At 45.6% G+C, this 17,652-nt stretch overlaps 1 protein-coding gene across 1 annotated transcript in view; it reads left to right on the forward strand.

The window, feature by feature from the left end:
- IL20RB (interleukin 20 receptor subunit beta) overlaps window positions 1-17,652 on the forward strand; it is a 315,418-nt gene that overhangs the window by 163,740 nt on the left and 134,026 nt on the right. The gene's annotated exons all lie outside the window — the stretch shown is intronic.

Below are 17,652 nucleotides of genomic sequence, written 5' to 3' on the forward strand. Positions count from 1 at the left end.
AGTCAGTTGCCCAAGCCTGACGAGGAGGTGGCGATGCCTGAAGTATTTGACCCCAACGACCATCCGGAACTAAAAGATTTGTTAGTAGAAGGTGGTCCTGACAGGGAAGAATTCAGGAAAGGCCAACGTGAGTGCCCATCTCTGGAAGGCCTAAGGAGACAGGCCTGCTCCCAGCTTGAGGGTGAACCTCCTGGGACGCATCGGATTTATTGGGAAGGTGGACTCCTGTATAGTGAGCCCACAGAGTCTACAGAAGGAGACCATAGGAGGTTGGTGGTTCCCCTTGCTGTAAGACCCTTCCTCCTGCAGCTGGTGCATGAAGTGCCCCTTGCTGGTCACATTGGTATTAAGAGGACCAAGCAAAGGTTATCCATGCACTTCTACTGGCCCAAGATGGGGGTGCAAGTAGAAAGTCACTGCAGGAGTTGTGCCTCCTGCCAGTTATCTGGTAAGAGTGGCTCAACAATCCAAGCTCCATTGGTACCACTCCCAGTTGTGGGAATACCATTCGAAAGGGTAGGGATCGACAATCGTTGGTCCCCTTGACCCGCAGACATCCTCAGGCAATAGGTTTATCTTGGTGCTAGTTGACTATGCTACCAGATATCCTGAGGCCATCCCATTGAAAACTGTAACTGCCAAGTCAGTTGCAAAAGCGTTACTTGGCATCTTTACTAGGGTTGGCTTCCCTAAAGAGGTTGTGTCTGACAGAGGCAGCAACTTTATGTCAAAGTATATGCAGGCTATGTGGAAAGAATGTGGGGTCACCTACAAGTTCTCTTCTGCATACCACCCCCAGACCAATGGTCTGGTGGAACGTTTCAACAGAACGTTAAAAAGCATGATTGGGGCTCTGGAAGAACCTCAGTGAAGGAAATGGGATCTTCTTTTACCATGCTTACTGTTTGCCTACCGAGAGGTACCACAGGAGGGTGTTGGCTTCAGCCCCTTTGAACTTCTGTTCGGTCATCCTGTATGGGGACCCTTAGCCATAGTCAAAGAGGGTTGGGAGATGCCCACTCCCCCTGTTACTACCAAAGTAGTAGATTATGTGCTGGGGCTCAGAAAACGGATGGTACTTCTGATGGGCTCGGCTAGTGATAAATTGAAGGCAGGACAAGCGCTGGTGAAACATTGGTACGACCAGAAAGCTTCCCTCATCAACTTTACACCTGGTCAGCAAGTCCTGATCATGAATCCCATAAGGCCTCGAGCTTTACAGGACAAATGGTCAGGTCCTTACACAGTGGTGGAGCCCCTGGGTGAGGTTAACTATTTAGTGGACCTTGGAAGGCCTGGACAGGCTCCAAAAGCGTTCCACGTAAATAGGCTGAAGGCTTTCATCCCAAGAGTCGAAATCACAGCCCTGCTACTGGCTTCAGATGTTGAGGAAGAGGAGTCTGATCCTCTCCCCGACCTGTTCTAAAGCGGTCCTTCAGATAGCTCCTTTGAGGGTGTCCGAGTGGCCCCTCACCTGACTTCTAATCAGCAGGCTGAGGTGAAAAGTTTGCTTAGGCAGTTTTCCCCCCTGTTTTCACAGTCGCCTGATTTGACACCTTGGTGCAAACATAACATAGACACAGGAGACAGTGTACCTACCAAAAGTCGGGGATACAGGATGTCAGACAAAGTACGGTCTTACATTAAGACCGAGGTCAACAAGATGTTAGACCTTGGGGTGATTGAACCCTCTTGTAGTCCTTGATCCAGCTCTGTGGTTTTGGTTCCAAAGGCAGGCACTTCTGACTTGAGGTTCTGCGTGAATTACAGGGCTCTGAATGCTGTCACCAAGACAGATGCACACCCCTTGCCTCGAACAGATGAGCTGGTGGATACTTTGGGTGCCTCCAAGTACCTCAGCACGTTTGACCTCACTGCTGGCTATTGGCAAATAGCTTTAGCAGAACATGCCAAGGAGAAGACAGCGTTTTCTACTCCAGACGGCCTTTACCAATTCAGGGTAATGCCGTTCAGGTAGAAAAATGCACCTGCCACTTTCCAGAGGCTTGTGAATCATGTATTGAATGGGTTGGACGAATTCTGTCTTGCATATCTGGACGATATAGCAGTTTTCAGTGTCACCTGGGAAGACCATGTGAAACGCCTCGGGATTGTGCTCCAGGCTCTTCAGAAAGCACACTTGACCATAAAGGCTAGTAAATTCCAGATTGGACAAGGCTCAGTGGTTTACCTTGGACATGAAGTAGGTGGAGGGAGGATACAGCCTCTTCCCAGTAAAGTACAAGCAGTACAAGACTGGCCTACCCCCACTACACAGACCCAAGTGAGAGCCTTCTTAGGACTCACGGGGTATTACCGCAACTTCATGGCAGACTATGGCACCATACCTGCCCCTCTGACTGCCCTTACTACTCCGAAGAAACCCAAGAAGGTAACTTGGACCGACGAGTGTGAGAAGGCCTTCAATGGCTTAAAAGACTCCTTGGGCCTGGCCCCTTTCCTCAGGGCCCCTGATTATCAAAGACGTTTTATTGTGCCAACGGACGCCTCTGACACTGGGATAGGAGCTGTACTATCGCAAGTAGATGAGAAGGGTAAGGAACACCCTATTGGTTTTATTAGTCGCCAGCTTAAGGACAGAGAGCTCAGATGGTCCACAGTGGAGAAAGAATGTTTCTCTGTTGTGTGGGCCCTACGGAAGCTGAGGCCCTACCTCTATGGGACCCACTTCACTGTGCAAACTGACCATAAGCCCTTAAAGTGGCTAATGAACATGAAGGGAGAGAATCCACAGTTGCTTAAGTGGTCCATAAGTCTACAAGGCTTCGACTTCACTATTGAGCATAGGCCAGGTGTCCAACACAGCAATGCTGATGGGTTGTCCAGAATGTTTAACCAACCTGAACACGAGACTCATCCAGGGGTGGATTAGTTCCCCCTGTCCATAGTCTGGGAGGGGCAAGTGTTAGGAAAGATTTCTTAATTGTGGGTAATTTCCCTTCCATGTGGCAACCCCTAAACTTTTTGCTGTTGTTTTCACCATGATCTAGACTTTGCCAGAGAAGTGCAGCCTTCTGCCGCACTCCTCTGGGCTTTCGCTCCATTCGTACGGAGAAACTGACATGCCCTTAAGACAGTCAGTACCGGGAAACGTTGTTTTCCGTAGTTTCTTTATCATGTTGCAGCTTTCGCGCAACATGGCACAAGAGGGCACTGTAAGATAAGTTACTGCTCTCTTGGGTCTCTAGTCTTCTACAGGCCCTAGATACACTCTTTGGATTGTAAATGAACGGTGCAAGTGAATCACGGACGGAATTGGTGGCAGCGATCGTTTCTTGTGTTTTTGAGCTCCTTTTGGCGTTTTAAGCGCGTTTCTCGCGCTTAGCCCAAAATGGTGGCCTGGCTCCCAAAATGGCCAGACCACAAGGCTCTTTGTCCTGTCCGCTGACCGTCTTGCCCCCTTCACCTCCCCCAGGTCGAGCCGACCCGGGGCCTTCCTTATTTGGGCATGTACTTTCTCGCTACGGTCAATGTTACAAAGGCCTTGTAATAAATGTGTATATATTTTTAATATAACACCTGCTTGGAGTAATTTGTAAGTGTCCTTGCTTTGTGTGCTCATTGCGGGCTTTCAGTCACCCTCACCCCTCTTGAGACCTAGTCTTGACCGCCGCGATCGCTACTCTGATTGGTCTGGCTTGTCCAGAGGTTACCCTGTTCCAAGAAACTAGGCTGGCCTTCTGAACCTCTGCCCCTCCAGGACAGAGTTGAGAAATCCGTCTTAACAGTGGGACACAGAGCCTTGTGGGACTCTGCAGGAGATTGAGGTGGGTGGGACTGCAGCTGTGTCAGAGAAAACCCTGAAAGATCGGTTAGAAAGGAATAAGGAGATCCAGGCAGTGGTCTGTTCTGAATAGTGCACTGCTGAACTGAGGTACTGACACAGGTGATCTACAAGGCCAAACGTTGCTGACAAGTCCAACAGGAGTAACAAGGATAGCTTGCCAGAGTCTTTGACTTCATCCATCTGCTTTTTTATGCCTAAAAGGGCAGTTTCCATTCTGTGACTAGGTCTGAAACCCAATTGCCATAGTCCCAGGAGGTTACTGGCTTCAAGGAAAGACTGGATTTGGATATACGCAGCTCTATCCAGTATTTTAAGAAGACGTGGGACGGTGGTGATAGGGAGATAGTAGGGATGTCAGGGTCTAGAGAAGGTTTTTGTTAGCATGGGGAGTACCCAGGCATCCTTAAGTTTTTTTGGGACCTAGCTGGTGGCGTAGGAGGCACTGACCAGAGAGGTGATGAAGTGTGCCAGAGATGAGGCATAGTCCTTGATCACCATTGCTGTGCAGATGTCTCCTTGGCATCTCGAAGGTTTGAGGTCTTTGATGATTTGTAATGTTTCAGTTTCTGTGACTGACTTGAAGTGAAATGCCTGGGAGGCAAGCTGGGGGAGGAAGGGGTCTGCCCTACCAGAGGTGGTGAAGGTGAGGGAGATATTTTTAGCAACATCTTTTTCTGTAGGTAGGCCAGTTAATCAAGCAAGTCGTTTTGAACTTTGACACACTATGTACTATCTTTGTTGCAGCAGTCTCTACGAGGCGTAGGTGTTTCTAATTTGTGTAAGATTACGAAAAAGTTCTCATGAGCTAGAGCTGGAGTTCTAGATCCTTAGGTTATAGGTGTCTTTTTTGGCAATGAGAAGGGTATTTTTGTAAGCCTTAGTGAAGTTGGTTTTATTAGATTCAGATGGGGAGTTCATCCAGGTAGTTTCTGCCCCTCTCATTTTTTTTTTATCGTAGGGCTTTAAGGTCTGGGGTGATCCATGAATTTCGGTGTGAATGCGTTTGGCTTTCTATTGGGTGAGTGGAGCCACTATATTAAAGGCCTTTGCAATGGTTGCATTGTAGATTTCAACCAGAGTAGCTGGGTTGTCTGGTCGGGTCACACATGAGATAATCTCATCTAGCAATGGTAGAATACAGTTGACGAAATGTCCTTAGAGTTCCGCTTTAGGGTAGGAAGCTTAAGCTCGATAGTGGTGGGAGTTGATTTGGGTATAGGTATTGTGAAGACAATCACGTTGTGGTCTGACCAGGGACAAGATGCATTAGACGTGATGGTGATGTGGCAATTAAAGTCAACTTGTGTTGAGGAAAGCCAAGGGTTGTTAGCGTGTTGGTTAAGGATTGTGCATTGCAATCACTTTTGTCGTTAAATCCATAGTTCAGATCACCCAGAGTAATGGTTTTGGAGGAGGTTTTGGCACTCGCGAGATGACATGTAGGAGGTCTTCTTCAAATGTGGAAATTGGCCCTGGTACTCTATGAGCTAGATGGACTGCTAGAGTAGTCGTATGTGAGAGGGTAACTTTGATAGACAATAATTCTACTGAGGTCAGGGTGGCATTGTTAAATTCTCTGATAGCTAATGATTCTCTGGCTATCAGGTATTAGGGGTCCTGTCAATAAAAAAGAAAGAGAGCACAGACGTGTGCACAATGTATTTTTTTACTGTGTACTCACAGGTGTGGCGGATCAGAAGAAGGACTCGGACACGTTGGACATTTCTTGGGCTTTTTATTGAAATAGAAAAAACACCTGCCCTATCGCTAAGGGAATGATTCCTACGTGACCGACAACAATCCAAATCAAATGTCCACAGTCCAAAGTCTACTTCTACCTGACTCTACCACTAGAACTAATAACTGAAAATGGATGGAATATATATCTTCTGGCGCCTTTCCCTTTAGCTGGGCTTCCTGGGCTTTGTTTCAGGGTTATTCCAATTGCAACCAGTTCTGGAAGTTCAAACAACTCAAGAGTGTATATTTATCTGGGTTTACAAATTGTCTTTCATGTGTTTTTGCAGCTTGTGGTACATTTCATAGGTCGGATAGCCCGTAGTTTGAGACCTATCAATATCCTCAATGTCCTTCTGACAGTATTTCTGTATGTAATCTTACACTTCTTCCTTTTAATTTGAGTCCTTCAGACTCTTTACATTCGACTCTCTCTCTCTGTTGGGGTTAAGTATATTCTTGTTAAAGGTGTAGCACCACCACTGCTGGTCCTCACCCCTGGTTTACCCTTACTTTGTCTGGGATTGGTACATGTGCTTAATTCAGAGGGTTTCTCAAAGTCTCTTAGAAATAGAATCCAGTATTCATCTACATTTATACTTGCCAGCTTTCTTGGTGCTTCGCAATATATAGGTTTGTGCTTTCTCCATGAAACAGTCAATATTGCAGTTCCTTCTCTGTAATGCGTATAGTCCCTGTTTCCTCCCCCTCTCCTTACCCACTGTGAGGAGTCAGGAATGAAACTCGGATGCTAGGGGTTCATAGTTTTGTCAAAGACTTTTATTAAAACAAAAGGGGTTGGAAAATGCCCTCCTGTCCCTGCCCTAGAGGCGTTTTCCTACCTAAAACCAAAACTAAGGATCTGTCAGCGGTCAGAATGTCTAAAACAACACATCTGGTGTCCAAAGTTCTATTTTGACCCTCGCATTCATGCCTTTTCCTGATGTACTCTGATTAGGATTTTTTGACTCAATTTCATTTTACACATTGTTCATCTTCATGCCTGAAATGTTTTCTTGTCATGGCTTTCTTATAAAGACACATGTTCACAATTAGCATCCACCTGGTATACTCTCCTGCAAGGGGCTTTCTTTTACGAACGGAAGATGACGTGGAAATAATGTCACATATTACTAATGGGATATTGGGATGAAGAAGTAAAATGTGTGGGTAATGCAACAGATCATTATTGTGACTCCACATATCTTTGGTCGACAAGTGGATGCTAAGCTGGATATGTATGTCTCTTCTCTCTCAATAGTATAAACCAGTTCTTTCAGCCACTCAGAATGATTGGGGGCTTTATTGGACTTTGTATGCCATGATATACATTTCTTAGCAACAATGCAGGATACAATAAAAAGTTTCTGAGTGGTAATAGAAGTCTTACATATATCACCCAACAAATATTTAATCAGCACCAATGTCAGTGGAATAGCAGTAATATCAGCAATTGTTTTCGCAATGTCTGAACAAAACCCAGTAATATGAGGACATGCCCAAAACATATGTGCAATCGACAGGTGATGCACCACATTTAAGGCAAATGTCGCTAGTATCAGGAGCAAACTTAGCAACCTTAGCACAGGTATAGTGTAGTCTATTTAGAATCTTAAATTTAATTAGTCAGTACACTTTTTAGTAAGGAGTACCCCTTTTTAGTAAGGAGACAACGCTTCCTGCACAGGTAATCAGGGATAGTGTAACCCAAATCCATTTCGAACTGCAGGTGTGCTCGATCAGTGGCAGTCAAGTGCTGTTGAACTAGGATATACAGTCTGGAGACCATCCTCCTATGGTCCACGTTCAAAGTGACCACATGAACACATGGATGTGTTTCCGGCTCATGGGGGAAAGATGGCCATTTCTGCTTGAACACCGCTCTCATCTGGAAATATTGTCACAACTGTGTGGGGCTATTGCCTAATTTATGGATTAAATCCTTGATGAAGACAAACATCCCACCAGGGAACATATCCCCTTGGACCAGAAGGCCATCCGTATCCCAAGTATCACAGATATCTTTGTCTAGTGTTGGGGCAATATCAGGAACATTCCATAGAGGAACCTCTTTATTATATGGATCCTTAAAGCTCAATTTATGAAACTATTAACTAGCATTAACAGTGGTTCTAACTGGATCGAAGGTGCAGGAATCTTCCTATTTATCTCTAAAGATAAACGACTTTAGATCATTGGGCCAAGGGCCATATCTCTCAATCTCAACATCTACAATGAGCTGGAAAGAGGCATACCATTGTAGAGAAGCAGACGAGTACATCATTAATAGAACCTGCCCCTTCACCTCTGATATAATGGGTGAAGTACAGGAAAACACTGCGCATGACACCAGGTACAATTCCAACACCGCATCAGGTTTATGACAGAAGATATGCACACAGACAACCATATCAAATGTACCCCCGAACTGAAGTGATAGCAGGAAATGTGCAGACACCACTGAATATCTAAGAGCTGTAAAGAAAATCTGACAGGTGCAAAGTGATGTTATAAGAAGAAGACACAAAGATGCACTGAAACGATATGAGGATACTTACAAGACATAACTGAAGAAACAAAGTAAACATATATAGGAGTAAGCAATAACCATATATACAGATGATAAGTAACCAGATGAGGAGTACATCTATCTATGCAGAAACAAAAGGTCGGTGAGTCATATAGAAGCTTGCTGCAGTAGAAAATATGACATGGGTAAAGCGGCAATGTTGAAAAGATGGACATCGGCTCTGAATAATAAGTAAAGCAAAACACTCGAAGGAGAAAGACCACAGCTGAGGGAGTTAAATTTGTGCATGAATGAAGGATAGCTGCTGGCCAGAGATCAAGGTTGCCACAGTAAGAAGCAAACTGCAGAGTACAAAGAGAGTCAACGAGGATGACCAACATACCCACAACATATTTCTCTTGGATTGATTAAATGAGCGAACATTTGTGAATGCCAAATATTAAACAATTAAAGATGGAGAAAGCAAATGTGGGACAGAGCAAGCAAGTCTCCAGAGGCCGAAGAAGGTAATGACACCCAATATAATTGAATTAAATACCACTAAATGGAAAGGCGAGATGGACAAAATCATGGTCTCTTCACACGTGGTGCAAAACCAGAAAACAAGGTCTATTCATAAGCCGCGGACAAAGATAACAATGTGCTTTAACTCCCCTTAAAGTTCCAGAGAAGAGAACATTCAGGTCAAGTACAAAGAAGAAGCCTTGGCTGAAGGCTTGTCTGATGAGGGATGGTAGACTAATTGGGCAAGTGGGCAGTAGTCTGACGTTGTTCTCTACACCTGGGCTTTGTTTTGCTTACGTGCTACTAACAAGCCGAATGTCCAAAGTTGGGAGAGCATGCAAACCAATAACAGGGCCAGTGTAATGGTGGATCAAACATTGTTGCACGAGCCTATGTGCTGCTAATATTACGTTAATATCTGTACTTTACGTAGTTAGAGGTTGTTCAAGGCGTGCCTATTAGATAAGAGGCATACAATTATGATAGTAACACTAATTAATACAAACTATAAGTAGACATGTTCCCCTAACTAATCCCTCCATCCGATAGTTTCATAGGATGATATCATAGCTGACGCACATTGAGGTATAAAGCTGTTTGTGTAACTAAAATGTAACTGAGAGTGTGGATACTATGACTTGTTTGCCAGGTTTCCCCACTTTATTGAGCTGATAATAAAGTAGTATTTTGCCATATTCTTTGAGTCTGTCCCATTTTTTGGGTACGGCATAATTTATTATGGTAATCCCATTCTGCGCATAAGGAAGGTGCAACTGCACAGCATAGAATTGTGAATTGAACCTGGACTACCAAATAGTATAACTCAAAATCAGGAGCAGTAAGCCATCCCTGCTCACATGGTTTGACCAAATTCTCCCATTTCAACCTGGCTGACCCAAACCCCTCACAGAAACCCCGATGCCAAAGACTGAAGCGTTCTAAGAAAATGCGCTATCAGGCCATATCTGTATGTTCATAAAATAATACAACTATTTAGGGATGACCACCATTTTCACTAATGATAGGTGAACATACATTGATACAGGAAGCTTGGACCATGCATTGAGTTTCGCAGACACACTTGTGAGGTACACAGCATGGTTATCCATAAAGAAGGATTTAACGTTTATAGACACGTGGACCTCCAGGTACATAATTGACAACGGGATCCACTTAAACCCATGTATATCGAAATTGGTAGAGTAGCATCTGTCAGCGGGAACAGCTCTGATTTTGACCAATTAACTTGATAACCAGAATATTGGGCACATTTGTGAATGTCATCCATCATAGGTTTTAAGTTTGTGTTAGGATTTCAAATGAACATTAGTGCATCATCTGCGTACAACAAAATTATCTGAGGAAGCCCCGATATGCGGATACCTCAGTGAATATGTTTGGAACAGTTAAGCATGGCTAATGGTTCAATAGAAAGAGTGAAAAGTGATGGTGACAAAGAGCACCCTGTTGTGTTCCCCTGACAAGCGTTATTTTGGGCAAAAAGTAATTTGTGCGAACCGACACAGTGGGAGAGAAGTACATAGTTGTACACTACTAATAAAATAGGGGCCAAAATTGAATGATTTCATTAATAAAAATAGAAATTCCCAAGACACCGAATCAAATGCTTTCTCTGCATCGAGGGAGGCCACCACAGATCTAGCATTCAGATTAATCTGTGAAATAATACAAAACAACCGCCTAAGATTTGACCTTGTGGAATAAAGCCTGATTGGTAAGGATGTAAAAGTGTGGATGTATCTGAAAGGTATTCTATCCTCCAAAATTTGGCAACTGTTTGAACGTCTACATTGATTAAGGAAAGCGTTGGTATGAGGAGACAATGTTGGGTGGTTTGTTCAGTTTAAGTAAAACCGTAAGTCACCAACCCATCTGAGCCAGACAATTTCCCAGACAGTAATGTAGAGCTGATAGCCAGGATCTCCTCAATCGAGGGTGGTACATCCAGGGCCATGACTTCTTCTTCAGCTAGTAACCGTGGCCACCCAATAATAGCTAAATATTCCATGATGGCCATCTCGGAGTACTCCTCAACATTTGAGTACAGAGCCCTATACCAGTCAGTGAAGACTTCATTAATAGACTGGTTGTCAGTGACTACACTACCATTAGAAATGGGAATCCTCGAAATAACCTGCAACCTCCCTTCATTTACAGGTCTGTTAGTATAGGAGTCCATGGGACCATGTTTTTTTCCTAGTCCCTCTAGTTATAGCAATTTTTTTAATTTTTTTATTTTTAAATTTGTAAAGCGCACTAGCAGCCCAAGGGCATCGAGGCGCTGTTGCAAGAAAGTGTCTTGGTTACAGGAAGGAAGGGTACCCTGCTCTTGGTTACAGTAAGCGTGTAGCTTTAAAATGCAAACTCAGTAGAATGCATAGGTGGTTACAGGTTTGGATTATCATACAGTCATATTGGAGGTTACATCAGAAGGAGAGTAGCAAAAGACTGCCTAGGCAAGACAGCGGGCCAGTCTGGACTAGTTTATATAAACAACATCCTTTTTGTTGGCCTTCCGGAAGGCTAAATGTGAATCAATACTTCTGATGTGGGCTGGCAGAGAGTTCTAGTGGGTTGTGGCCATGACAGGGAAGCTGGAGCCTCCTGCAAGAATCGTCTGCATTTTGGGAGTGGAGATTTGGTTGGTGTAGGCCATTCTTATGGGTCTGGCGGTGGTAGGTTTGGCGATTCTCTGTGCAAGGGAGAGGGGAGTTGTGTAATGTATGTTTAAGGGCTAGTGTTTTAAAGATGATCCGCTCTCTAATGGGGAGCCAATGAACCTGCTTCCCGGTCGCTGGAATGTGGTCCCTTTTGGAAATGCCAGTGGCAGCCCTAAGGGCATTGTTTTGCACTGTTTAGAGTTTACTAATATTTTTAGATGAAGTTCCTGCTAGGAGGGCATTGCAATAATCCAGCCAAGACCCATTGATTGCCCATGCAATGGTGAGGCAATTCTGCTCTGAGAGGAACGGTTTGGTTGAATTTAATAGTTTAGAATGGTAGGATACTGCAGATGCAATGGCATTGACCTGTCTGGTCATTCAGAGGTTCGAGTCCAGATATACACTCAAGGACTTCACGGCTTGGCATACTGAGATTGGTCTGTTGTCAATAGTAAACAAACTACATTGTTTGTCAAGTTTGTTATGGGTGGCAGGTGATCCGATTAGCAGAAGTTTGGTTTTTTCACCATTTAGGCACAACCAGTTTTCTACAATCCAGGTTTGTATAGAGGAATACATGGAATTAAGGGTAAGCCTCATAATCTCCTGTAAGGGGGGTGAGGACCTGCATGTCATTAGCATAAATAGTATATATGATGTCTAACGCGTCCAGGATATTGAAAAGAGGCCTTGTGAAAAGGTTGTAAAGGGTAGGTGAGATGCAGGAGCCCTGTGGGACTCTGCATTTTATGTTACTCGCGTGGGCACAGGCTTGGTCAGAAAAGACTCTCATAACCCTGTCCTGGAGGAACAAAGTGATCCAGTCAAAGGCCTTCGGTGAGAAGTTGGCAGCGGAAGAGAGATGGTGACACAGTGTATTGTGGTCCACCAAGTCAAAATCTGCAGAGGTCAAGGAGCAGAAGGATGGTCGGTTTTCCCGTGTTTTCTGAAATCATCCAATTGCTTTTTAAGGTCTAATAATGCAGTTTCGGTACCATGACCGGGACAGAAGCCTGACTGCCGGAGACCGAAAAGGTTATTAGCCTCAATACATTTTTGGACTTGCAGAAAAGCTTCGTTGTTGAGGATTTTTAATAGAAAGGGGACTGTAGTGATGGGTCTATTTTTCCCTGGGACAGTCGGGTCAAGCACCTGTTTCTTTAGGAGAGGGCGTACCCAGGCTTCCTTAAGGCCAGATGGGACAAGGCCTGTATTGAAGGAGGCATTGATAAAGGCTGTCAGGAACGGGGCAAGGGAGGGAGCGCAGTCTTTGATGAGTTGTGCCAGGGACGCCTGCCCTTTACAGGAGTAGGGTTTGATAGATTTGAGGAGGCTGATGACTTCTTGTTCGCTCATTTCTTTGAAGGCAAAGGGGGGGGGGGGTGACAGGGGGTGCAGTTGTGGAGGATGGATATCTGGTGGCTGAGTGCCTGTTGATGGGCGATTATTTTATTTTGGGCATTAAGATTATCCGGCATAGCGGATTTAATATTATTGCACCAGTCTTCGTCTTTAGAGAGGGTCAAAGGGGGGGGGGTGTTTCCAACTCTTGAAGATAGCAAAGATTTCTTTGGTATCTGATTTAGCATTAGCCATCCTGGTGTTAAAGGATGTGGCTTTGGCCTTTGTTATGGCAGCTTTGTATTCTTTGGAGATAGTCTTAAAAGCTACCTTCAAGGAGTCATTGGGGTTAGCTTTCCAGGATGATAGCGCTGCCCTTTTCCTAGTACGTATCTCCAGAAGCTCTCTGGTGAACCAATCATTTGAGTGCTTGGTACGCTTGGCTTTCCTTATGGTGAGTGGGGCAATTGCATCAACCGCTTGAGCGATGATCTTGAAGGTATTGGCAAGAGTTTCTGGGTCACTGGAGAAAGGGGGCTGGAGTGCGGGCACCAGGAGGAAGGAGGTGAGCTTTTCCTTTGTGAGCTGCCTGGAGCGCCTAGTGAGTGCTGGGGGGAGGGATGTCTCTTGCTTGGGGGACCCTTTGGTGAGGTTAAGGTCGAAGTGAATAGAGTAATGGTCAGACCATGGAATGGGTGAGATGTCCATGGCCGTGAGAGGGCAGTTATGGTGGGCAACCCAGTCCAGGGGGCGTCCTTTGTTGTGGGTCAGCTCCAAAATGTCCTGTTTAAACCCTAGGGTAGATAATGGGTCGGCTCCAAAATGTCCTGTTTAAACCCTAAGGTAGATAATGCTTTGTTAAGGGAGGTATTTCTTGGGGTCATTGAGACCTAGGTTGAGATCTCCTAGAAGGATGGATTTAGTGGTTTTTTGGATGTTACCGGAGAGGGTATGTATGAGGGCATCAATGAATTCCAGCGATGGCCCTGGTGGTTGATAGACAACGTGGAAGGCAATAGTGCAGTTAGGGCAGGGGTTGACTTTAAGGAGAAGGCAGTCACTATTGTAGCCTAGTTCCCCTTCCACAATCCTGACAGGAATGGTCTCTCTAGCTATAAGGGCTACCCCTACCCCTTTCTGGAAGGAACAGTCTTGCTTGAAGATGGTGAAACCTGAAGGGGTGGCAAGGGCCAAGGCTGGACAGATGCTTCAGTAAGCCAGGTTTCACTAATTATCAATAGATCGAGGTTATGGCTGATGATAAGGTCATGAACCTCCAGAGCATGGGCTGGGAGTGACCTGGTGTTGGTAAGGGCACAGCTAAGTGGGGTGGGGGGCATAAGGGAAAGGCTAGGTTTAGCTGGAAGTGGCATGGGAGCATTCTGAGAAGCAATCACAGGCATAGTTATTGCATTTAAAGTAGCAAGTGGAGGCATAGGAACATTTGCGGTGTCAGTCACAGGCACAGACAATGCATTAAGGGTAGCAAGTGGCGGCATAGGAAACATTTGTGGTGGCTGTCTCAGGCACAGACAAATCATTGAGGGTAGCAAATGGCAGCATAGGAACATTTGTGGTCACAGGCACAGACAATGCATTAAGGGTAGCAAATGGCGGCATAGGAACATTTGTGGTGGCAGTCACAGACACAGATAATGCATTAAGGGTAGCAAATGGCGGCATAGGGACATTTGTGGTGGCAGTCACAGGCAGAGATAATGCATTTGGGGTAGCAAATGGTGACATAGGAACATTTGTGGTGGCAGTAACAGGCAGAGATAATGCATTTGGGGTAGCAAATACTGACATAGGAACATTTCTGGTGGCAGTCACAGGCATAGACAATGCATTAAGGGTAGAACATGGCAGCATTGGAGCATTCGTGTTGGCAGTCACAGGCACAGACCTGTCCTTAGTGGTAGCAGGTGGTGACATGGGTGCCATCATGGTGGCCCCAGAGGCATACTCATTCATAGGTAGGGAAGTGGTGACCACAGGGGTTGGGGAAGGTACAATCAGCACAGTAGTATCAGCAGTATTTGTCCCAGACCATATAGTGTTAACAGCATGTGAGGAAGGAGGGGCATACGACGTGACATGGGAGGCAGTAACAGGCACGGGAAATGCATTCATAATCATAGAAGGAGGCAAAGGTACATTCGCACCTGGATATGCAGGACACTCTCAGGGGTCTGAAATGTACACTCCCAGGTGGAGATGGGCGAAGTCATTACAGGGAGAGCCACCGGAGATCTGTTACAATTGTGAACGATATAGGACTGGTCACAGGAGCAGGCAGGTCGGGTCACCCAATCCTGCTCCGGGCTGTGGCAGTGACTCCCTCTGGCCATCCTTTGATGTTGGAGGTTGTATAGCAACCTTGGCAGCCATTTTAGGGGATATTAATGCCGCGACGGGCTTAATGGAACACTCCGGTGTTCCTCTGGAAATACGAACAGCTGATTCCCCAGTCAGCTGGGATGTCGCTCGCAGCAGAGCTGCAGGGAACGTGTGCGCAGGCCTTTCTCTCCGGCCTTCACCGCACGGCTTCAGCAATGCGGTCTGTATCAAGGAGCAATGCACGGGGTAGAGATACTGCACAGTGAGTCTGGGATAAGGGCAAGTCGCCAGCGCAATCATGCTGTTCCCTGCCGTGGGGACCCACAAAATGGAAGGCCCCTGCAGCTCCACCTGTGCGAAGCCCAGCCAGAACACTAATATGACTTAGCATTGAGGTGTCCTGTGGAGAACTGTAGAGGCTGCTCAGTCCAGGCTACTCACATAGCCGTGCCACATGCAGGATCCTGCCACCCGATGGAACTTGAGAGGGAACCAGCCCAGCTCGAGATCCATCCAATCTGTGCCACTCTATCTGATAATGTGGCACCTCTGTGCCGAAATAACCAGAAAATATAAACAAAAACAAAAAAAATTGCCGCTGGCCTGCCTCTCCATGTTTGACAATCCCTACTGCTCCAGGGGCAGAGAAACAGCCCACGCACACACGCGCACACAGGGGACTTGTCCTCTTCAGCTAGAGGGCCTACCTCTGCACACAGGGCTCCCCTTATAGTCTTAGCTTCATTTGGCTCAGAGAACGTGTCTCCTCTGCAGGCAGCAAGCTGTCAGCGGGCCCCTCACGTCGCACTGATGAAGGGCCTGCAAGGCGAGCAGTCATTTCGGCTGCGTCACATCCATAGTGACTGCAGTCGGATAAGAGCAGTGCGCACTGACCCAGGGGTTCCTCTTACACCTCTTCACTTTAATACCACCATCAGGAACAATCCAGTGGAGGATTCATTTTATCAAGGATATTGTTGGGCAGAGGCGTTGCTAGGGGTGGGCTGAGGCGGCTATAGCCCCGGGTCTTTTGGTTGCAGCCCAGGATAGTAGCTCAGATGGCTAGCTGGCTGAGTGCTAGCAGTCCCGACATTAGCATAGCCCTGGATCTTTTCCATAGCAATACCCCTGTCGTCGGGCTCTGGAGCACCGGAGTTAAGCTTCCATTATTAATGCTGCTCAGCAGTGTCTCCCAAATGAGAAAATGGTGATATTACAGGGCAGACATTCAGACACAAATTAACATACACGGCTAAATCATTAGGAATAAAGGTGTGCCATTGGGAATCATTATTGGGGCTCAGAATATTATATTATACAGCGGTGGTCGCCATTCTATGACACCTATGAGTCATAGAAATCCGAACATTATATTGCTAATAACCTTTGATTTGCTGGTGGAATTCTGCTAATATTTTCCAAAGTAAATTTTCATCACAGACCTGCCCAGTCTGGACATTTTGGGAAACCTTTTTTAAAAATGAAAAAGTTTTTAAGAAAGCAATTCTGTTTTCTGCCTGCACCCATTCATTTTCCCACAGACACAAAGTCTAATTTTGGGAAGGCCAAAGCACAAAAAACGCTGGCCGGATTTGGACCAAATAAGAAACAACTTGGGCAGCGAAGAATTAACTTGATTTCTGGGACAGGTTTGGGGTAAATCCATCCAGCCATTTTAAGAATATTCAAAGGGAAGGGGGTGCCCCCTGTTTCCAAAATCATAACCATATCTTCCATGTTGCTTTGCAGCAGAGCTGCTTTTCAGAAATTAAATACGCCATTTTTTGTTTGTTCGATGCAAGTAATTACTGCGGTAATGACTTGGGAATGCGAAAACAAAAGGTGCTTAAAAGGCTAATTGGGGGATGAAAAATGATGCAATCACATCATGCTAGACATAGGGAGGGCAAAAGGGTACCATGTGAAGTTGAAGCCCAAAGAACCCTATTGGTGGAACAAGTACAGTGGCTACAGTCGAAGGCTATGGCTAGTGGGCCCAAAGGAACTTGTTGGTGTAACAAGTACAGTGGCTACAGTCGAAGGCTATGGCTAGTGGGCCCAAAGGAACCTGTTGGTGCAATATGCCCAGTGGACACATTCGAAGACCATGGCTAATGGGCCACAAAGAAACCACAGTGCTAGATTGTTGGGCTTCTTGGACTTCAGCTTTGAATAGGTAATACTTCTCTGGTTTGCATTTCTTCGTCAGTGTGCCTGCACTAGTGTAGTAGAGTGATTGAATGGCAATACCAACAGGCGAAGTTTCCCTGCTTCACTTGTGTTGTGTTGATCAGTAGCTCTGTGCTTCCTCGTTGGAGGGCTTCTGCCGCAAGTCGGAAAATAGGCAATGTTTTGCTGGTTTTATTGCCTTCCTTAGCTGTTCTGTACAACCTCTTTGAAGTGATTGAACAATAATTATCAGTAGGCATCGATTCTATGGTTCACTTGTCTTGTTCAGCAGCACTGCACAAGCTCATTGGAGTAATTACACCACACTTCCCATAACGAAATCCTCTTTTTGTCCGCTTGAATTTGTCAGCACCTCTACATTGGGTCTTTGGAGTATTTAAACCCCAACTCCGCAAACGTGATTTCTTTCTCTTCAATGACTTTGTCAGAAACTGTGCACTTAATCTTTGAAGTCTTTGAACCACAACTCCCAGAATGCAATTAACCTGCTATTCACTTGACATTGACAGCACTTTCAC

This window comes from Ambystoma mexicanum, chromosome 10 (genome assembly GCF_040938575.1).
Source record: "Ambystoma mexicanum isolate Mex_15411 chromosome 10, UKY_AmexF1_1, whole genome shotgun sequence".
Taxonomy (NCBI): Eukaryota; Metazoa; Chordata; class Amphibia; order Caudata; family Ambystomatidae; genus Ambystoma; species Ambystoma mexicanum.